This window comes from Plectropomus leopardus, chromosome 8 (assembly GCF_026936395.1).
Source record: "Plectropomus leopardus strain MGB_pleo_1.0 chromosome 8, ASM2693639v1, whole genome shotgun sequence".
NCBI classification, from domain to species: Eukaryota; Metazoa; Chordata; class Actinopteri; order Perciformes; family Serranidae; genus Plectropomus; species Plectropomus leopardus.
Window position 1 is genome coordinate 7,317,496 of NC_142183.1, and position 20,181 is coordinate 7,337,676.

The 20,181-nt window shown below is 38.8% G+C and overlaps 1 protein-coding gene across 4 annotated transcripts in view; it reads left to right on the top strand.

Moving 5' to 3' along the window:
• The window catches only part of fstl5 (follistatin-like 5), a 291,611-nt gene that overhangs the window by 37,311 nt on the left and 234,119 nt on the right, over positions 1-20,181 (top strand). Inside the window, exon 1 of one of the 4 annotated variants that reach the window (XM_088080814.1) lies at positions 16,792-16,970. The exons of the other annotated variants lie outside the window; for them this stretch is intronic. The gene's annotated coding sequence lies outside the window, so the exon portion shown is untranslated. Of the gene's footprint in view, positions 1-16,791; positions 16,971-20,181 lie in introns of those variants that run through there. 4 annotated transcript variants of the gene reach the window in all.

Genomic DNA, 20,181 nt, shown 5'->3' on the forward strand with positions numbered 1-20,181 from the left:
TGTTTAACTTGCTGCAGTGATGTATGAGAATGTCTTCTTTGTGTGCAGTCAAACGTTTTCCCCTGGATCGTATTTCTTTCTTTTTTTTTTTTTTTCCATTTCGCTTCCAGGATCAATCTACGGCAACAGTATGAGGCCCTGTCTCCTGACTTTTCGAACAGCCCTCGACTCCTGAAGCATGACCTCCTCCACTCCATGTCTTGACTGAACTCCAAGTGTTAAACTGTTATTGTCATAACCCATTTCGTACAGCACGGCAGAACAAGGCTACTTTTAAAGCCGAGGCCGGGTGAAATATTGAGACGGCTCGTGCTCCGTCTCAGCGCTTTTTGGCAGATGGTCAGACTATAATAGAAGTTGCAGAAACCCTAAGGGCGAAGGTCAATGGGCTCGAGGTTTCTGTGCTAATCCTGTCAGTGTGCTGCAAGCAGGTTGGTGGCGAGTGAGACTCGAGGCTTTGAAAAGTTGGTTTCAGTTGGTGTTGGTCTCTGAGATAATAATGCTGTTGTTTGCTTTTTGTTGGAAGCGTATGACGCTTGGGGAGAGGCTGGTGTCGAGGTGATCTGCCCATGCGTTGCATTTTAATGGCATCTCAGGTCACAGTTCAGTGTCCAGTGGCGCTGTGGCCAAGTGTGACGGCATTGTTCCGGGCACAGTACGGCAGATCAGATCAGTCTGATTATGTAATGATTGTTAACAATGGGAGAGCCAGCGAGCCTCTGCCAGATTTCTTCCTGCAGAGTTGTAGCGACAGCCTGTACCTCACGACATTTGAAATGGTCTATAAATTAAACGGCCATAAAAGAAAAGTCAAGGTCTTTCCTGCCACCGCCTCGTATGTCGACGCTCCTGCGATCGTAAATGATTGTAATGTGCATTGTATAATGCACAAGTCCTCGCTGTCAAACCTTTGTCACACTGAACTTATAGGTGAGTCGCTGCAGAGAAAAGGTCCTGAAACCTCTGATGTGTTAAACCAGTGGTTCCCAACTGGTGAGGCACGGTCCTAAAGTGGGTCACAGGTCCATTCTGAATGAACTGCAAGTGACTCACGACCGTGTCAAGTTTGTGAAAAACACACTTTATCTTAAAGTGCAGTGAATTTGCAGCACAGAGCTTTTATCTTGAAGTGTGGTTAGGCCTAAGGGACTATTCTTTATTATAACAGGAGGGGGTGGCTGTTTTTTTTCCCTCCCCAAAGCTACAAATATTTTTCCTTGAGTGACTTGGGGAAAATGCATGACGCTCTCCAGCAGTCCTTTAACACATGATGTGTTAAAGGACTGCTGGACATTTGAGAATCCAACAATAATTTTAAATTATTATTTATTTTATTATATAAATTATTATATTATTATATTATATATAAATTATATTATTGATAGTATTATTTTAAATTTTAAATAATAAAAAAAACCTCCAGATTTTAAAAAGGAAACCAGCAGTCCCACTGGTTTGTTAGGTCTGTTTTCTTTAAAATTAATTGGTGATTTTCTTTTTTCCTACAGAGGTCTGGGCTGGGCCCCATGTCTTCAAATCCTAAATCCCCCTGGTATTTACCTAATTGCACTTCATTCTTACACTATGTTTTACTTCATTCTGTTTTAAGCCCACATTATTTACATTTTGTCAAATCAAATTAAATATGTAGTAATTTCTCTTATGTGCAGACCTTAAACTAATTACTAAAGAGAAATCTGGACCCACTGAATGGACCAGTTGGGACCCACTGTGTTTTACAACTGTTAAATGTTTTGTGGTGTTCTGTCGCTCATCTTAATTGTTAATAATTTTGGCTAAATCCCGGGGTACAATCGGAGCTGATAGCACACAGGAGGCTATTTATAATTCTCAGATGTCGTGCCAAGCTCGACAGAAATCCTGTGTATGACGAGAGATATATTAGAATCACTTCATTTTCTCACTTGGTGGCTATTCAGGGCTGTGATGAATAATGCGTACTCTCTCTGAGGATGAATTAGTTCAAATTTTCATACAGTACAACTGGCAGCTGGGGACTGGTCACAGTGTGCTATCTGGCATTTCTTAGAGGACTGCCTGAGTGGATCAAAGACAAATTATATAGTCTGAGAAAACCTAGAGTTTCTTCTGCAAGTGCCAGTTGTAAGAAGCCAAAAATACAGTCCCTAAATTCTCCTGAAAGTGGAAGTAGATTCTAGTGTGAAGACAAGTTACTTTGATTAGTTTTAATTACTTTCGAAACAGAAAACTGCAAGTGTGATGCTCATTACTTTGATTTTTGAAAGACAGGAATACATTTTGCAGTAACAGAAACACTGAAACACAATAAAAACTCAAATTGGCAAATTCTTTTCATTTTATTTTTATCTATAGGGACAGGTACTTATTTAATCCATAGACAGTATATAACATACAGTAGATGTCAGTCAGCACACCCCCAGTTTGGAGAAGCAGGCTGCAGTCCGACATGGAAGCAAAGCAAAATATAAAATATAAAATGAAAAAAAAAAAGAATATAAAGAACAAAAGATGCAATAAAATTTCATAATAAGTATAATAATGTAGTCACTCATTAACCTTTATTTATCTATACAAGTAATTTAGAGCAAATTCTTATTTTCAGTGGCAGCGTGGAAACAGGCAAAGCATCCAGAGGGAAGGGTATAGAGGCCAAAAAAAGAAATGTCAAAAGTTAAAAGAGAAAGCAGCACACATCCAGACATTTCCAAAACACCCACTACTTACATGCAATCACAACAGGCACCACATAAATGACACGCAGTCTAGCACACAAGCATCGGACAGGTAGCTCGCAGACAACAGAATCAGACAACAACAGGACAAGAGCAGCATACAGAAGCAGAGAGACCAACAGGCAAAGAATAAAGACAACAGCAGCAAGAGAGCAAGAATATGCACGAGGTAACAGCAGACAGACAAAGGTTAAAGAATATTAGCCGGTCATCAAACTGCTTTATATATCAGTGAGAACATTTATAGTAGAGTCCTTGAAAGTTGACAGGGATAAAATTGTCCAGTTTTAGTGTTTTTGGCAAATTGCTCTGGCCTGCAGCAGACCGCTGTGACGACAGACCGAATATCATATTTGTTTTAGGAACTTTCAGCAGAATATGTTGAGCAGATAAGGTGGTGTAGATGTTGCTTGCAACAGTTTACAGGTATGGGGAACCAGTGAATATTATGCCATGATCCTCTCAGCAGATCCAGTTGACAAGCTGTCAAGCACTTTGAAAGAATAGTCTGACATGTCGGAAAACATGCTTATTTTCCTGCTTGCCAAAAGTTAGGTGAGAGATCGGTACTGTTCTCTCATGTCTGTATGATAAATATAATATATAATATATTGTGCTTAGCTTAGCACAGAGACTTGCACAAATACTTGCACACTCTGGACTCTTCTCTTTCTTATGGTAAACATGACCCCATTTGAAGCCAGCGATAGCCTCTTGTAATCATGCGCAGGACAACTAAGGACAACTAAGTAGCACCGACACATATCGACAGAACTCCTGATTCCAAAACTTTCTGTTTTTTTGTTTGCCACACTTACTTTAGCTGTTTCATTGTCCACCATTGCAGCCTGATCTCATTCCAAAGTCATCAAATACTGAAGTTTTTGCAGTATATTCAGTATATGATCTCAATGCCAAAAGCTACCTTTCGCAGCTGTATGATACGCGTATGTGGCAATGTGATACGTGGAGGAAACTGGTCATGTATGTATAATACGCCGCTGGATGGTGACAGGTGAAAATGCTGCCAGCAATGACATAATATAAGGAGCTTGAAGGTCCTTAGAGGGTGGGTGGGAGGAAGCGGCGGTGGATGGATCCAACAAACCCTGGACTTTTATGTGGAAGTCAGGTGTTCGCTTCCTGTCTGAATGTGATAGGGTTTTTCTCTACACTTTTCCATGTACCTCTTTTTACCAACCATCTGTGCCAGCATGTGCGTCTGTTGACGTCCCAGCGTTGGTTACCATGTTGCCTAAACATAATAATATAATGTAATATATAGACACGGAGGTCCCTGACACAGAGGTAATATGTGATGACTACACAAATACAACATGCACATATAATCACCACAAGCCTATGATATTTTATATTGCATAAATTAGCCTAGCAGGTAGCAGAATTGTCCCTCCACTCATATGAAGCCAAGAACAAAAGTAACATTTAACTAAAATAACAAAATTTGAATAAATGACAACAAGAGCGTAGAGATGCAGAGGTCCACTTCATAGCACCGATATGTGACGACTTGGGATGAGAAAATGTTGGGAAACATGACACCATCTGGTTGTCCATCTTGTAACCATGTTTTTAGCATCCTAGCAGGACCGTTTTTTTTGCCAGGAGCTCGTCATTACCATCCAGTAAAAGAACTTTTATATTTCTACTTTTAAATAGACAGAAGACTTTGATTGACTGAAAAATATGACGTAAAAAGGTGAAACTGACAGTTTCACATCCTGTTTGTGAGTTTAGAAAATAATGCTCGAGTCTCTGCAGGAGCCCTCAGCGAGTCTTAGTGATCACTGGGAGCCCACAGTCCGTAACACAAAACATCCATAGTCCTGCTGAGAACAAAGCAAGCTGCTGAGTTAGAAACACATCAGAGGCTCATTAACGTTCCAGTGATTGACCAGCTGAACTCCCGTTACCCTCACGACTTCCTTAATGTTTTCCTGCTCTAAATCCCTCCGCCTCTGCTCTGTGTGTACACCAGTCTCACATGGTTGACATCACTGTGAGTCCTGCAGAAGTCCTTTAATATCCAATCTACAGTGTAAGGAGGGAAACACCTGCTTTGTTTCGTTCCTGAGACTGTCGTTGAATCGCATCTGCCTTTTGAGCGCGAGGATCATTGAAATTCCACATTTGATTTCAGAAGTTTCTCTGCCTAGATTTGGACTGCCTGCCAGGATTTATAGCAGATTAACTTTGAAAGTGATTTAGCTCTCGGGTTCTGCAGGGCCTGAAAAATAACTTTTTCTCATCCACTGTTGCCGTCCTCACTGGCTCACATATTCCCACATTCACTAAATATTCCAAACATGCAAAATATGATCTGTTTGTGTGACCCCGATAGTGGCAGCCGAGTATATCAAAACTTAATTAGAGTTCTGGGTGTAAGAAGAGATGATTGACAGCCATGTAGACATAAATATAGAGGAGACAGCACTATGCATTATCTAATCACACATATACGCACACGCACACACACGCGCACACACACACACACACACTCCCAGGATGAATTGGAGACGTTCCTCCTCCAGTGGTAAAATGTGGTGCACAGGGGATTTAGTGAGACGCAACACGCCGGCATAAGTTCAAAGCTCAGTGTAATCACATTTTATGCGTTTGGATAGATATCTGAATGAAACAGATAACAGCCTCATAAAAAGGACGGGGGATAATGAATTATGTCATCACAACATGCAGCCAACAAATTTACACAAGGGCCTATCTCCTGCTTTATCTGCTATCTGGTGGCACAGGGATGCACCGCTGTTATCCACTCGGCATTTGGAGCCGTGCATTCTGTCTAATGAGTCGGGGATGTCGGAGCGGCGGGCTCCTTAAGGGTTCAGAAGCTCGGTTGTAGACGGCAAGTTGCTGCTTTGAAGTCCAGCGAAAGTGAGGGTTCACAAATCCTAAGAAGTCTGAATTAATTATGTAGCGCGGCAGTGAACTCGGGCTTGTAAATGTACAGTAGGGACTGAGATGTGATTGATATGAGGAGTTTTTAAATGATGAGAAGAGTTTCTCTGAAATTCTTTTGTGCTGGTGTAAACCACATTTAAAGGACCGTGCTGTTTTTTTTCTCAGAATTATGATGTTTTAACCAGTTAACCACAAACCCTGCTCACTTATTGTGATGATAGTTAGAGTTTTGACAGTCACGTTTGAGAGATAAATTCAGCTAAAAGAGTACTGCTCAATAAAGCAAAGACCTATTTAATGCTTCCTGGTGTGACTTTCAGAACCCACATTGATGCCCAAGTCCCCAAAAAAGGGGATAGGCAGCAAAGGGCCTGGAGCTGTCTATCCCAAATTAAGGCAAAAAGCTAAAAAAAAAAAAGAAAAATCTCAAAAAAGCTCATATTGTCTTAAAATTCAAGCATTAAGACGAACATTTACTTTATAATACTTTGTATAATAAGTCTAATAAGAGAAGAACTGTGATAAAAAAAAAAAACGTTTTTGATACTTTGATGTTTTGTTCAGCATGATATTATTCTCCAATGAACAACACTACACGATTTTTGAAGCCTAAATGCAATCGGCTGAAGTAAAGAGCTAATGTAAAGCTATAAATGAACTACATTGGTCGCATGATTTAACGCCGCCACCATGAAGAGGTTATAAAGTTGTGTTCAGCGAGGCTCGGCGTGATGAGGTTCTGTGGTCTCATTTAGCCGCTTGTTAGCAACCACCTTTTCTAAGACACAAAACGCCCTCAAAGTTCACGAGTTAGGAATTTACTGACGCATTTTACGTCTTGAACAAAACATGAAAGTCTCTCAGGCTCTTATTCACGCTTCTAACCAAAAACTCATCTAAAAAACGCGTTGCTTTGGGCGTATTATGAGTCAGTGGGCTCCTGGGCACAGATATGCAAAAGAACATTTGAACATTTTATGTCACTTTGTGGTCATTTTTTGGCTCTTTTTGGTAGTTTTGTGATACTTTAAAGTTGTTTTGCCTGTTTTTGTAGTTATTTTCTATGTCTTTGCAGTTCCCTGCAATCTCTCTGTGAACTTTCTGAGTCTCTTCCAGGTCGATAAGTGATCATTTGAGTGACATTTTGCAGGTGAAGGCCTGGGGGCTTCCTGAAACTTTAGGCCCCTGGGTGTGTGCCCAGGGGCCATGTGGTGTTGCGTTTGTTAAGTTGTTAAGCATCTTATTGAGATGTTGTGCCTCTTTTAGTTAATTCTATGTTCTCTGGTCGCTTTGTGTTGCTTTTTAGTCATTTTGTGTCACTTTGCTGTTCCTTTGCATCTTTTTGTATCTTTTATATTATTGTATTAATATCTTTTGTATTTTTTTTCTGTAGACTTGAGGTGACAGTTGTTGACATTTTGCAGGAGCCCTCCTCCCGACACTTTGGTCCCCTGGGCCTGTGCCTGATAGGCCTGTTCAGTAATCAGTCTATGCCCAGTAGCTAACTTTTTCTCCCCAACTTTCACACATGCAGGTGAGGCTCACTGAGCATGAAAACAACGACATGCCTCATAACACACAGTCACACCTGAGAGCTGCCCTGAATAACCACAGTTTTTATCTACTAGCCACTGAGCGGCCCCACCGGAGCAATTTGGGGGTTAAGAGCCTTAACAGCATGTTAATGAGGCAGCAGAAAGTCAGTCAGTCAGTCACGCTCAGATTTATCCTTTCTTGTTTTGGTAGTCCCTTGACTCAAAACGGCTTATTTTTGACTTTGTGGCGTTACAGCCTTCCTACAAATTCTTGAACATATCACTGCAACTCGGAAACTGCAACTTTGACTAAAATAAAAGCAGATCAAGCATTCAGTTTGATAAATTATTTGTATAAAACACATTTTTAAAAAGTAAAAACAACTCATCAAAAATGACAAAAATAATCATAACCTTCTGGTAACAGAGCAAACATCAAATGCCCTGCAACTCGTATTAGTTTAACCCTTAAACTAGCCTGAATTCCTTCAAATACATGAGAAGAAGGCAATGAGCAACACTGTAAATCATTTTCAGGATTTAACAGGATGTAGCTTTAAAAGTTCAAAATAAATTACTGCAAAATTATACAGTTTTACAGATATAAAGATGCTGTGATTATTTCTAGGATTTTACAGGATGTTCACTGTGAATTTAGCAAGAAATTACCAAAAAAATAGCAAGAAATTGGAAAGAAGTACAAGAAAATTAAACATTTGCAACAAAAAAATCAAACAAAAAAACAACAAAAACAACAGCGGAAAATGGGACATTTTCTTGCCAAATTGTTCATTGCCTTTTTTCCCATTTTTAAAAATAACTCACGGTTCGATGGTTTAAATACTTGTGAAAGGCTGATTGCAGCACAAAAAAGTGATGTAAATCCAGGTTTTAAAGGGTTAAACTTTCATTCAAGGAAAAAAAAACAGTCAAATGACAAAATATGACGAAACAGACATTTTTCCTCACACTATACTTCATCTTGTGACTTTAGGATGGTGTTACATGTCCTCACCATGTTTTTACCTCTCACCAGCACTGCACATGTTGCACGACACTACATCATCATACTCGTGACAACCTGCTATACTTCATATTTATACCGCGGATTATTGAATGATGTAGTCGGATGTTGGAGCACCTCAGTGCATGCATTTGCATATCATTGTAGAAAAACTTAAATAACACCTTACTGCTTCACAACGCCGCACAGAGTCGAAATCAACACCTACATGTTATATGACGACAATCATATTGACATAAAATAAACACAAATTAAAGCTAATTCATTAAGCTAACCCATTAATTAGGTTAATGAATTAGTCCATTAGCATAACTGGTCATATTTAATATATCATGGTGATTATGGAGGGACATTAGGCAGCTCAAGTGCCTCTTATTTGGACGTGATCCAGAATATCTGAGAGATGATTAAGGCTGTGCCAGGTTTGGGCCTCAGCTTTTTGGAGGCCCTTTCCGATTTGGCTCAACTGTTTGGACTCAATTTAAGCCACACAAAGAAATCCCCCCTTTCTGAAAATTGCTCCTCAGATGAAAAGAAAAGAAATAAAGCCCAGCCTTGCTTTTTAAAAGAGAGCCCTTTTCAACTATTTCCTCATGCCATTGCAGCTATTGCTCATTAGTTTTGCTGTGAATAGAACAAACCACGATAAAGTTAATGAAGTCTTCACCCATATGAACAGAAGGCTGCTGTTAAAGAGGCGCCTTAAAGGTGAGCTCGTGTTGTCATAAAAACACTGATTTATTTTAGTTAAAAGCAAATCAAATCAAAAGCATCGGATTATATCTCCTCAGGTGTCATTGAACCGTACCACCGTCAGCCTGATCAAAATCTTCCTCCGATATATCAGCAGGAGCTCCTAATTAATTTAAACAGACTGGAGCAGAAGCTGAAGGTCACATGTGAGTCGGTTTGTGTCAAAGCATGAGCTTAATATGTTAAACGTGAATGTGTCTTCCAGTTATGGAGATCACAGGACATTTAGAGGCTGCACACAAAGCAGAATCCATGCTAGCTGTCAGCAGATACAGCTGCCAGCACAGCTGGGTGTCTGCAGAGGAAGTGCTCTCGTAGCAAAAAGACGCCGTACACGCTCTCACCAAAACATCTGTCACCATGTCAGTTCAGATGAATGGCCGGTGATTACACAACGACGGTTTTGTGAGGAGGTTGCTTCGAATCACCGAATTCTGGGTAGATTACAAGACTGTTCGTGTCCTTCTGAGAAAAAGAAGTGCTGATGAGATGCGCCGTGTCAGAATCTGAAATCAACAAAACTCTACAGAAAAATATATTTCTGGTTCAGTTTAGGCAAAGTCACATCAGATAAGAAATATGTGTTCTTAGGGGACTTTTAACTTAATGAGTTAAATTATTGTGGTGTGATTGTGTTTGCAGCCCTGTCGTCAGAAGTAAAATCTTGGCACTGAACGGTTTGCAAACCACGAACACATATCATTATTTCACATGTATCATATCTGTAGTGACGTAGTATATGAGCAGATTTTGTCATTAGTGGAAGTGGAGGAGATGGCGGATGGTGTTATTAGCCGCAGATCTCTGTTTGAGTCCAACAAATGACAAAATCGGTTGTTTTTTAGTTATTGCTGTGTTTCCAGCAGCTTTTTAGCCACCAAACGTGGCTGAGATCTGTTTCTTTTTTTACAGGCTGGATAGTGCCACTAGAACGGTTGTTTATTACATAGACATCACTGCATTTCCTGCCAAGATATTGCAATGAAAACCAGTTGTTTTTTACTGAGACATTGCCGGGTTTCTTGCCAAAAAGCAGCTGTTCTACCAAGACATCAATGTGTTTCCAGCCAAGATTGTGCCCCCGAAATTTGTTGTTTTTAACCAAGATATCGCTGCTGTTCTTGCTGGGATAGTGCCATAGAAAGTGGATGTTTTTAACTGAAAAATTGCTTTGTTTCCTGCTGGGATAGTACCCTGAAAAGTAACTTTTTTCACTGAGACATTGCTGCATTTCTTGTCTGTGACATTTAAAGTAAACAGAACCCTTTCCTAACCACAACCAAGTAGCTTTTGTTTCTAAACGTAACCACGTTATTTAAGCAGATACTTTCAAACTTTACGTTTCAAACACACTGTGGCTAAATAGAGCATATGTGTGGTTTGCAGAATCATACAATGCCAACATTTTTTCTTGCAGCTGGGTTGATGTTTGCATTTCCTCAAGATCTAAAGAATAGTGAGGAGGCAAATTAATGTGCAAAGGTAGAAAGGGAGTTTTAACTCACAAGAAAAACAATGTCCTCATCTGCACAGCAAAAAGTCTACTCTTTCAACTTATTTGTTGATTTCATAATTTAAGTTTGGCATATCAGCTATACAACTTTAATCTACACATCAGTTAAAACAAAATAAATTGCCTGTACAGACAAACACTGATTGCTTGCAGTCTGAATAAATCCTGCACAAAAGTTGTAGCAGCAATTCAACTTTGACCTTTAGCACTACAAACTCGCCCTGTTTGGTCCTGAGCAATCAGGCAGTACTACCTCAGGAGCAGGAACATTATTGGCGACAGAAACTACAGTTCTGCAATCAAAAGGTTGCTGCAGTTTAAATCATTTCTGTAATGTTCCTGGGTTCAAGGAAAGGTTCCTGCTAAAAAGAGAAAAAAATGTTTTATTCTGTATTGCCAATTGATATCACAGAATTGTGATTCAAAGAATACCCCATTCATGACAGCTTTTAGCTTTATTTGTGGCTCTAAGCACCTGGTTTTATAGTACAAGGTTATTCTTTTTCCAGAAAAAAATCCTCCGGCATACAGGAAGTAATGCATTTTATGTTTCCAGCTGCTGCAACAGCTTGGAATAAACAGAGGGACTCAGCAGTTATCATGTGCAGTGATAGTCAGCATGCCTGAACAGACACAACCAAAGCCTCAAACTTTATCAACAAAAGTCAAGATGTGACGGTACTGGCCAGAAAAATGTAATAGACAAGTGATCTGTGGCAGAGCTGTGCCAAAATTCAACAACACCAATGACATAAAGCTCCCAGGCTGTTGCCAAAAAACAAAGAAGGCACATCAGCGCTGTACTTATACTTTACTGCACAGTGATAAACACAGTGATAAAATACAAGGACTGAAAATGGAAGGTAGCAAAACTATATTTATATTCTATATTCTTTACTTTAATGCTACAAAATGTTATTTTTCAGCATCAAAGTTATTTCTTGACCTTGGAAACAATAGTTTTACAAAATGATTTATTACCATAACACACATTTACACTAGCCTCATTCCCATTAAACCCCAGTGTCTCTAGTATATGAAGATTTGTATATAGGTAACTGTACATTTGTTTTTTTATTACATTTAATCTGTCTATTCTCATTTAAATTTAGACCTATAATGTGCAATTCACACTAGACAAATTTAGCTTTCAGCTCGCCAACAGTTTCGAAGCTCTTGACAAAAGCTTGAGATCAGGAACAAATTGTGAACTATTCAAAGAAGCAAGCCAAAAAGGCTATCTAGCAATAGCATGGAAAATATCTGGACCTGTCACGGACCTCATCGGCAAGCTACAGCCAATGAGAGCACTAGAAATGCTTTGAGGATTGAGACAAGTGGTGCTGCAGGACTTCCCAAGTCGTGTGTGTGTTTTATAGAGAGAACAGAGAGGCGAGGAGAGGGTGGAAGGTGGACTATTGCTTTGTTTCTGCAAGTTAATAACCTAATAGTTTTTAACCTTTACATTTTCTAGTAAGCACCTGTCAGACCCATGCATCATGGTGGTGAAAGATCTTGAAGGGTGGTGACCCTGTTCAACCAGTATTTTATCAGCCAGGGGCTGTTATCTGTGATTACAAGCCTCATATTCATTCACCATCACCAGTTTGTTAGTTTTCCCTTTCCGTTAGCTTAGGTGCCAAAAGGACGTGTTTAAATTTAGGGGTAAATATTGGCTCCACATCTGACTTTCACTATAGTGTGTCGAATGAAAGTCCTGTGTTTGACCCACCATCCCTCAGCCCTCCCTTATGTATAAACAGGCTTTGTCGAAGACACGAGGAAATCCAATGAAAGCCTTTTCTAGCATAAAGTTTGATCTAATGACCGTCTCAACCTAATGGTAGGTGCAGCAGGCCCCTACTTACCCATCTCTATGAAGCTCATCACCACAGATAACAGCCTTATAACGGCCTGATAACAGCCAAATCAGCTCCGTTGCCGATCAGCCATGTAGTGTGAAAACCACATTGTCTCTAAAACTATGGAGTACAAGACAGCAAGTTACATTGTGTGAACAGCTCAGTGACTGATGACTTTGAAAGTAGTGTAGTGTGAAGCGTGAAGGGTCTAAAACTTATATTTCACTGTGCAACTCTGTGTTGTAAAATGACAAATAAATGAATCTTGTAACCTTGTGAAAAATGTTCTCAGCAATGATATCCACTTATTAGCATTTTCTGCATCTTTTACACATTGTTCATTTAATCCATAGCGCTTTTAGCACTTTATAAAAAGAGAAAAGGCGTCCTACTTCTGAGCCAACATGGCTGAGAATTTTGAGAGATGCTAAGGAGGAAATAATAACTGCTACTGAGCTTGCATGTCAACGAAGTCACCTCCATGGCAACTGAGCAAACTCAACACCTGCACAAAGGAACCTTTTGTAGACCAGTTCTCTTCAGAAAATTTTAGACAAATTACATAATGATGAATTAAAAAATGACCATTTTCAAAATTGAATGCCTCTCTTATGAAGGCCTTGTACAAACAGTGGAAATTAAAGTGTCATACTGTCTTGGTATATGTTAAGAAAACACTATCAAAGACTGAATTCTCTGCACGAAACAAAAGGAAATAAAAGAATGTTAGGATGTTAACTGATTTATAGAGTTTGGGAAATTATTTGTCATTTTTAGGGGAGGTGGAGACTGTTCCAAAAATGCATTAGGCAAAAATCAGTGATGCACACTGAACAGGTTGGCAGTTGTTCCGGAAATTAACAATAAACAATCTCACATTTATTCTGCATATTATCAGTAATGAATTACCAGCACAGGCTTGTGATCAGTGTTGTAATTAACAACTTTGATTTGCTCAGTCTGGGAAGGAAAATTATGAGTCTTGGGATGTTTCAGGCTTTTAAAAATGGCTTTATTTTTAAAAGGTGAATAAGAAACATCTTTTAAAAAACTTTACAGCCAGTAAGTTCAACTTTAATTTGAAGTTTAAAGCAGTGGTAAGCAGTGGGGCCACTTTTGCTAAAAGACAAGAGGCCAGGGGCCAGTTGCAGCAGTCCCATACATAGAATTTTAGGAAATTTTAAGGATTTTAGGATGGTTTTTTTTGGGATTTTAGGATGTTTTTAGGTTTTTAGGATTTTAGGAGTTTCTAAGATTTTAGGCATTTCTGGGATTTTAGGAGACATAGTATTTTCTGACATTTCTAGGATTTTAGGACATTTCTGGGATTTCAGGATGTTTCTAGGATTTTAGGACATTTCAAAGACATCAGGTACTTAGCTAGGACCTCTGTTGGGGGGTGAGGGGGAACAAGCTCTTTTGAGATGCCGTTTTATGCACTCTGGCACCTTATGTATACTAGTACAAAAACAGTTCCCAGTGGGATTCACTTTAATTTTATTGTAAATTAAAAAATGGCTTGGAGGCCACCTGGCACCCTGTCGGGCGCCAGATTTGCCCACAGGATGTAAGTTGAGTATCATAGCCTACTGTGCCTGTACAGTTCATTGTGTAAATTTATGAGACCTGTGTCTGGAAATTTGAGATCTGTAGATAAAAACTGTTATTTTACAAGTACAAATCTCTATCTTCTTCCTGTAACGAGCAGCTCAAATAACCGATTTGTCTTTTCTGAAGATATGAAGGGAACCCTCAGTCTATTTTTTACACTGTTGACCAGTTTGTAGTTGAGTAGATATTTGGGGCTGAGTGCTTTTTCCCTGGGGGAATCTCACCAGTATTATCTAAAGGGAAAGAGTTTTGCCCCTTTACTTCAAACACTCGCTTTCTCTGAGCTTATATGAGCTTCATATAAGCTTACGACCCTACATTCACCAGCCAACGCCTCTAACCTCTAGGCAAGTGCTGCCCCTTTTTATGAACCTATCTTGCCGTTTATTAACTGTCTCGCCGGCTGCAAGTCTTGCAGAAAGAAATATAGCATGGTGTGCTTGAGCTGTTTGAGCTTTTTACTCCTCCAGTACCACAAGAAAAAAAAAAGAAATGCCCCCCTCCCCTCGCCCTATGCAAAACATTTTCAGCATATCCTTTTCAAACCTCGAGTGTTTCATTTTCATGCACATCATAAATGTCTGGACTACAGAGGCGGGCTGATGTTTCCTTGATGCACCAAAATAATAGCAAAGCAGGATGTAAGGAATTCTTGAGAAAATGATTCATGCAGGGACATAACATGAGTACTATTTGAGATACTCATTTAGGCATGTATGACATTCAAAGTCGTCCCTCTGATCCTTTGTTGTAAGGGAGTGCTCCTTCTGAGAGATTGGCACATCATTTCGGGCATTTGTAAGGGAAGAACAAGGACCAAACGGAAACACTACCCCTGGGGGAAGTGTGTCGCCTGTGGTTTTGGACGTGCTTTGAACTTGAAGGAGTCCTTTATCAGTGTACAGTGCTGCCGGGGATGTATGAGCATGAGAAGTGCCATGATAACTCTGCCAAATAAGACATGCTGCAGCAGGGTGCTTGGGCAGCAAACACACAGCAGATGCTCCAGTGTTCTCCAGATATCTCAGAGACAAACTGTAGTACTCCAACCAAATTGATCTGTACATAGAAATACCGCTGAGCGTGCTTAAAGTGATCTGCCCACAGGAGGTCAGGAATGTGTCAGCTGAAGCATATGGTGAGAGAGAAGAGGGGGCAAGAGAGGAAAGCAGAGCCGTTTATCTGCTGACTTCATGTTCTCCTCCAGTGACCTCGCTGACAATTTGAATAATTTCAAACAAGCCTCTCTAGGAAATCATTGGTTTACAGAGCAAACTGGCAACACCAGTGAATCCCTGCTAGCTGAAACAGGCCCGTGTGCCACTGCTGCCATGCAGGTGGGCTTCATATTGACTGGAAATGGCCCTGGGGGAGATTTTCTGTCTTATAATGACCAATCAGAGGAGAAAACCTGAATAAGATAAGCAACATCTTCTAATCTAGTCTGACATTTTTTGTTTTCTTTGTTGTCTGTTGCGTACAGTTTCAGAACCAAATTTCAATTTGCGTCATGAGCAAATTTCTCTAACTCAACAATAACAAAACATAAGCTGCGGCATCCAGTAACTGACCTGGTAGAGCAGACACCCCATGCACAGAGGCTGTGTCCTCGCTGCAGCGTCCACGGGTTTGACTCCAACCTTTGGTCCTTTGCTGCATGTCATCCCTTCTCTCTCCCCCTCCATGCTTCAACAACCCTATCTCAATAAAGGGAAATGAATGAAAAAAATAAATAAAATGAATGAACTATTAAATAAACAAATACATTTAAAAAATAAACACATTGACTGACTGACTTTCTGTTCATGCAAACAAACTTTTTTGAAAACACAGATACTTTTTGTGGTTATTCTACAAAAAGGGGAAAAAATGTTATTTTTGTGTCACTTACCAGTTGCATTTTCAATATATAACTTTAGAAGCTCATTATGTTTTCTGTGCAAAATGTAAGTTTGAAGTAACTAAAGTTGCCAGATATAGGCCTAACTGTAGTAGAGTAAAAAGTGTAAGATTTCCCTCTGCAATGTTCTGGAGTAGAAGTGTGAAGTAGCTTGAATGCTGGAAATGCTCAAGTGAAGTACAAGTACATCAGAATTGCAGTATGCATGAAACCTGAAAGCCATACTTGAGTAAAAGTACAGATATCATACCAGAGAATGACTTTGATATAAGTCAAAGGCAACTAATTATTTGAGTAAAAGTCTAATTTTTGTGTAATTTCTTGATATTAAATGTAACTGAGTATGAAAAGTAAGTCCCTAACTTCCCTTTTTTGTAATAATATTTAGGCCTAGTAATATTCTCAGGATGTAAGTGTGTGAACATAAATGTAAAATACCAAAAAAGACAATCAGCTCTAATGTGTAAAATATTAAACTATAATGTGAGTGTGTAAAGTGTGTAAAATATAAAAAACTGTAAAACTGTGCCTTGTGCTACAATGCAGTGTATCAAGCTAACATGTAAGTTAAAAATATGAGAACATTAATAAATGTACAAAGCTACAATAACAACAATAAATAAATATAAAAAAGAATATAATAATTAAAAATTAAAAAAGACGACATCACATAAAAGCAAGTCTAAACTGACACTTTTTTTTCAGTAGCTACCTACTTCGAACAACAGTTTAATGCAATTTATGCGCAGTTAGTATTGGTAGTGTAGCTATACCAGCATGTGGCCACAGGCGGCAGCACCGAGCACAGCGCTGCAGAGCAGAGCCGGTAAACGACGAAGAGCGTCTCCGCCGTCTTGGATTATTATTGGGTAAATGACACACCTGTACCGGCTCCTACCTGCGGTGTGTTTTTGTGACTTTACACACCGCATTTATCGAAATGAATTCTCCTGAAATGTTGCTTAGACGTCCACCAACCTCCCCGTGGCTTTTTGTTTACAACAACTGCCGAAAAATGAACTTAATTTTCACGGAAACGGCCTAAACGGCGTCCTGCGGATGTGCTAACCGTCGTTCAGCGGGGCTAACGTCTCCCGGTGAGTCCACCTGCGTCACCGCAAACTAACTGTCCGGTGGACATGCTGACGTTTTAGCCAAACATTAAAGCTGTCACTTTGGAGATTAGCGGTGTCAGTGTATGGGGATAAATCTGTAGTGGCTTTGTCTGAAGTTGACATTATTTACTGTTTTTTTTATAACTTATGTAAATAAGTCTCAGCGTCGCTAGCTTACTTTAAAGTACACAATGTTTTTGGTAAAGCGTTTGCACGCTATATAATTCACATGCTGTGTGGTGGTGGGAAGTAACTCAGTCATGAACATTTACTCAGGTATTGAAGAGTTGCTTATAATTGTGGAGGTAACATTATTTGAGTATTTCCATTTTCTGCCACAATTAGGCTCCACTAACATTAACCCTACCGCAATAAGTCAACGTCTCTATGGCTGTGGATACCTTATGGACTGTTGGGCGCATTTTATGGGCGCAATAATAATAGTAATTTAGGCTGTGTTCATGGATATGGCATACATTTTGGCAAGATTGTGCATTTTTGTTTAATTTTGGAATTCCCGACTCAGCTCCTAAAATAAGTCTAAAATACACTGTGTCAATTGTGACATTCATACTGTTAAGTGAAAAATAATAATTATAATTATATTATTAAATAATTTCTAGGTGTCATTCTGGGCTTTTGCCCAGGAGTATGTAATCTTTCCTATTTTTCACCTGATGAGGTTATTTTTACCGTGTTTGGCATATGGATAAAAATACATGCTATTTCCACTAGGTGCACTGTCACAATCAGTGTTGCTGAAAATCATTGTCATATTCCAGGTTGTGATAATGTTAAAAAAAAACAAAAAACTTGCATGTAGTATATTGAAAAAAGTCATCTATAAACACAGTGGTATCATGCTAAAAGCTTGGCATTTAAAGGGTTAACATTCTGAAAATTAATAAATATTTGATATTTGTGATTAGGATTATAAACTCATTGAAAGTACAAGAATCATATTAATGTATAATATTTTTTATAGCCTGATTTTAAAAGCTCATTTGTGTGCAGGGTGGTGTAAGTGTGAGTATTTGACACTGCACAAAAAATAATAATGTAAAAAAAAAAATCTATTGATTTTGAAAAGGGCATTTTATACACAGGGCATTAGAAGTATGTGTAATATTAAAGTGGGTTCATTTGATGAATTTAGTTACTTTACAGATTATTAGTACAAACTCTTTTAAACAAATAAATTAAGTTAAATAGCAGTAGTCTATAAAAAGTAATTGAAGTAGCCTTACCTTTACCAGCTGCAATATTAAAGTGGCACCTAATCTATCAATACTATCCAGTACTCCATTGTACTAAAATGAACCACTCTGCACAATGAGTACTCTTACTTTGGTATGTTTTCTTTAACTATATTTAATACTTCTGTACTTTTACTTAAGTTACATTTTGAACGTTTTACTTCTAACAGTATATATCTGCACTTTCTGAAAAAGGACATTTCCAACAATGTTAGAAGATGGATTTTGATTTCTTTGTCTTTTCAAAATACCTATATAAAATTAAAATTTACACAATTGACAGTACAAAACACTTGAATATTTGGAGATTGAAGTTGTCTCAGTTACCATTCTGACTTGGGGTCATATCTGATTAAAAGCAGAATAGCCTTATTAGGGTAGAGCTAAATGTAATGCTTTGGACTTCTCTTTTCTGTAGAGGTCATACTGTGCTCATTTAGGATTATTAAAAAAATCTCAGTTGGTCATGGCGAGTTAACATAACCTTGTCTTCGGTCATGCTACAGTGGAACTGTTGAGCTTTGGTAAGCAGCTCAGCTGCACAGCTCGTCCGACTGTACTGGACTGCTCCCTGGTGTGAATGTGCAACACTGGCTGACTTTGAAGCAGGGTGATTGCAGAAAAAAACGCATGCATGCTCAGCAAAGTGGATAAATAACAGTGAAGAATGAAAAAAGTAGTTATTTTTCCTCTTTTGACACTTTGCATTTTATACCATAGAAAATAATAAGGTATACCTGCCAACGTGCTGAAAAGTTGCTGTCGCAGGAAAATGATGAATGCATCTTCAAATGTCATTTCAACACTTGACAGGTTTCAAACACAGTTTGCAAAAATGGCATTTAAAGACACTATTCAGACGAGGCTAATATTGGTTTAAAGAAAAAATGTCTACCTTGCAGAACAGGCTTTGATTTTTAAATTATTTGCAAGGGAAGCACAGGCAGCATTTTCTGAAATATCTTTGCACTCTATCTGTCATAGGTTTGTTTTGTGGCAGCATAAGAATAGGAATTAGATAAGCTAATGTGGCAGAAGTGTGACCTTGTATTTCTCACAAATAGGATATCTAGCACTTGAAAAATGTAACACACCCAAACAAAGCATATTAACCGGTTTGCTTTAAAGACAGTGAATGAAAAACTTCCAAAATATAACCTTTAACATGGTCATTCATTCCAGTAATTAATTTAATTATTAGGATGATTGAGTGTTTGGCCATGGTCAGTTTACACAGACATGCATGTTTTTCCAACAATTCCCGGTCCTTCACTCATAGATTTAGACTGATAGTTTACCCCAGCTGCACTGAGGGGCTGTGCAGTACAACCACACTGCTCTAGTCTTTCCAACTGAACAACTCATTGGGAACTTAAGAGAGTTGTAAAGTGTAGGGCATTGCAGCCCTGCGTGTGTTCAGCAACAGAAATACATAGAACATAATCCTTAGAAGGAGCTGTATACTGTCCTGTCTGTCCATTGCAGCGTGCAAAGCAATGATGTGTAATATACTTTAATACATTTCTTGCTTACTCTGGTGGCTGCTAAATATAACAAGTAAGTAGCATAGTTGGCAACACTGTTTACAAATCCTGCTGAAACTTGAAAGTAGGGGCTGAGCATGTCTGCTGTGAAGAGGTGTGCTTGATTTAAAAAATAAAAAAATCATTTAGTCTCAATAGTCTTGTTTTGAAAATTAAGGGAAGCCAAAATCGTAATAAAAAATTAGAATCCGATTAACTGGCCACCCCTAGCACACAGCTTGATTACCTTCGTAAGAGAGAGGCAAAAGATAGCAAACATCAATGAGGGATAACAGGATGAGTCTGACGGTTGGCAAGATGATTAACAGGACAGGAAAGTAGAAAAAAATCTTTTATGCAACAATCATAAGGTTATTTTCTTTAGATGTTTCTCTAATGTGTTTTCTTCTCTTA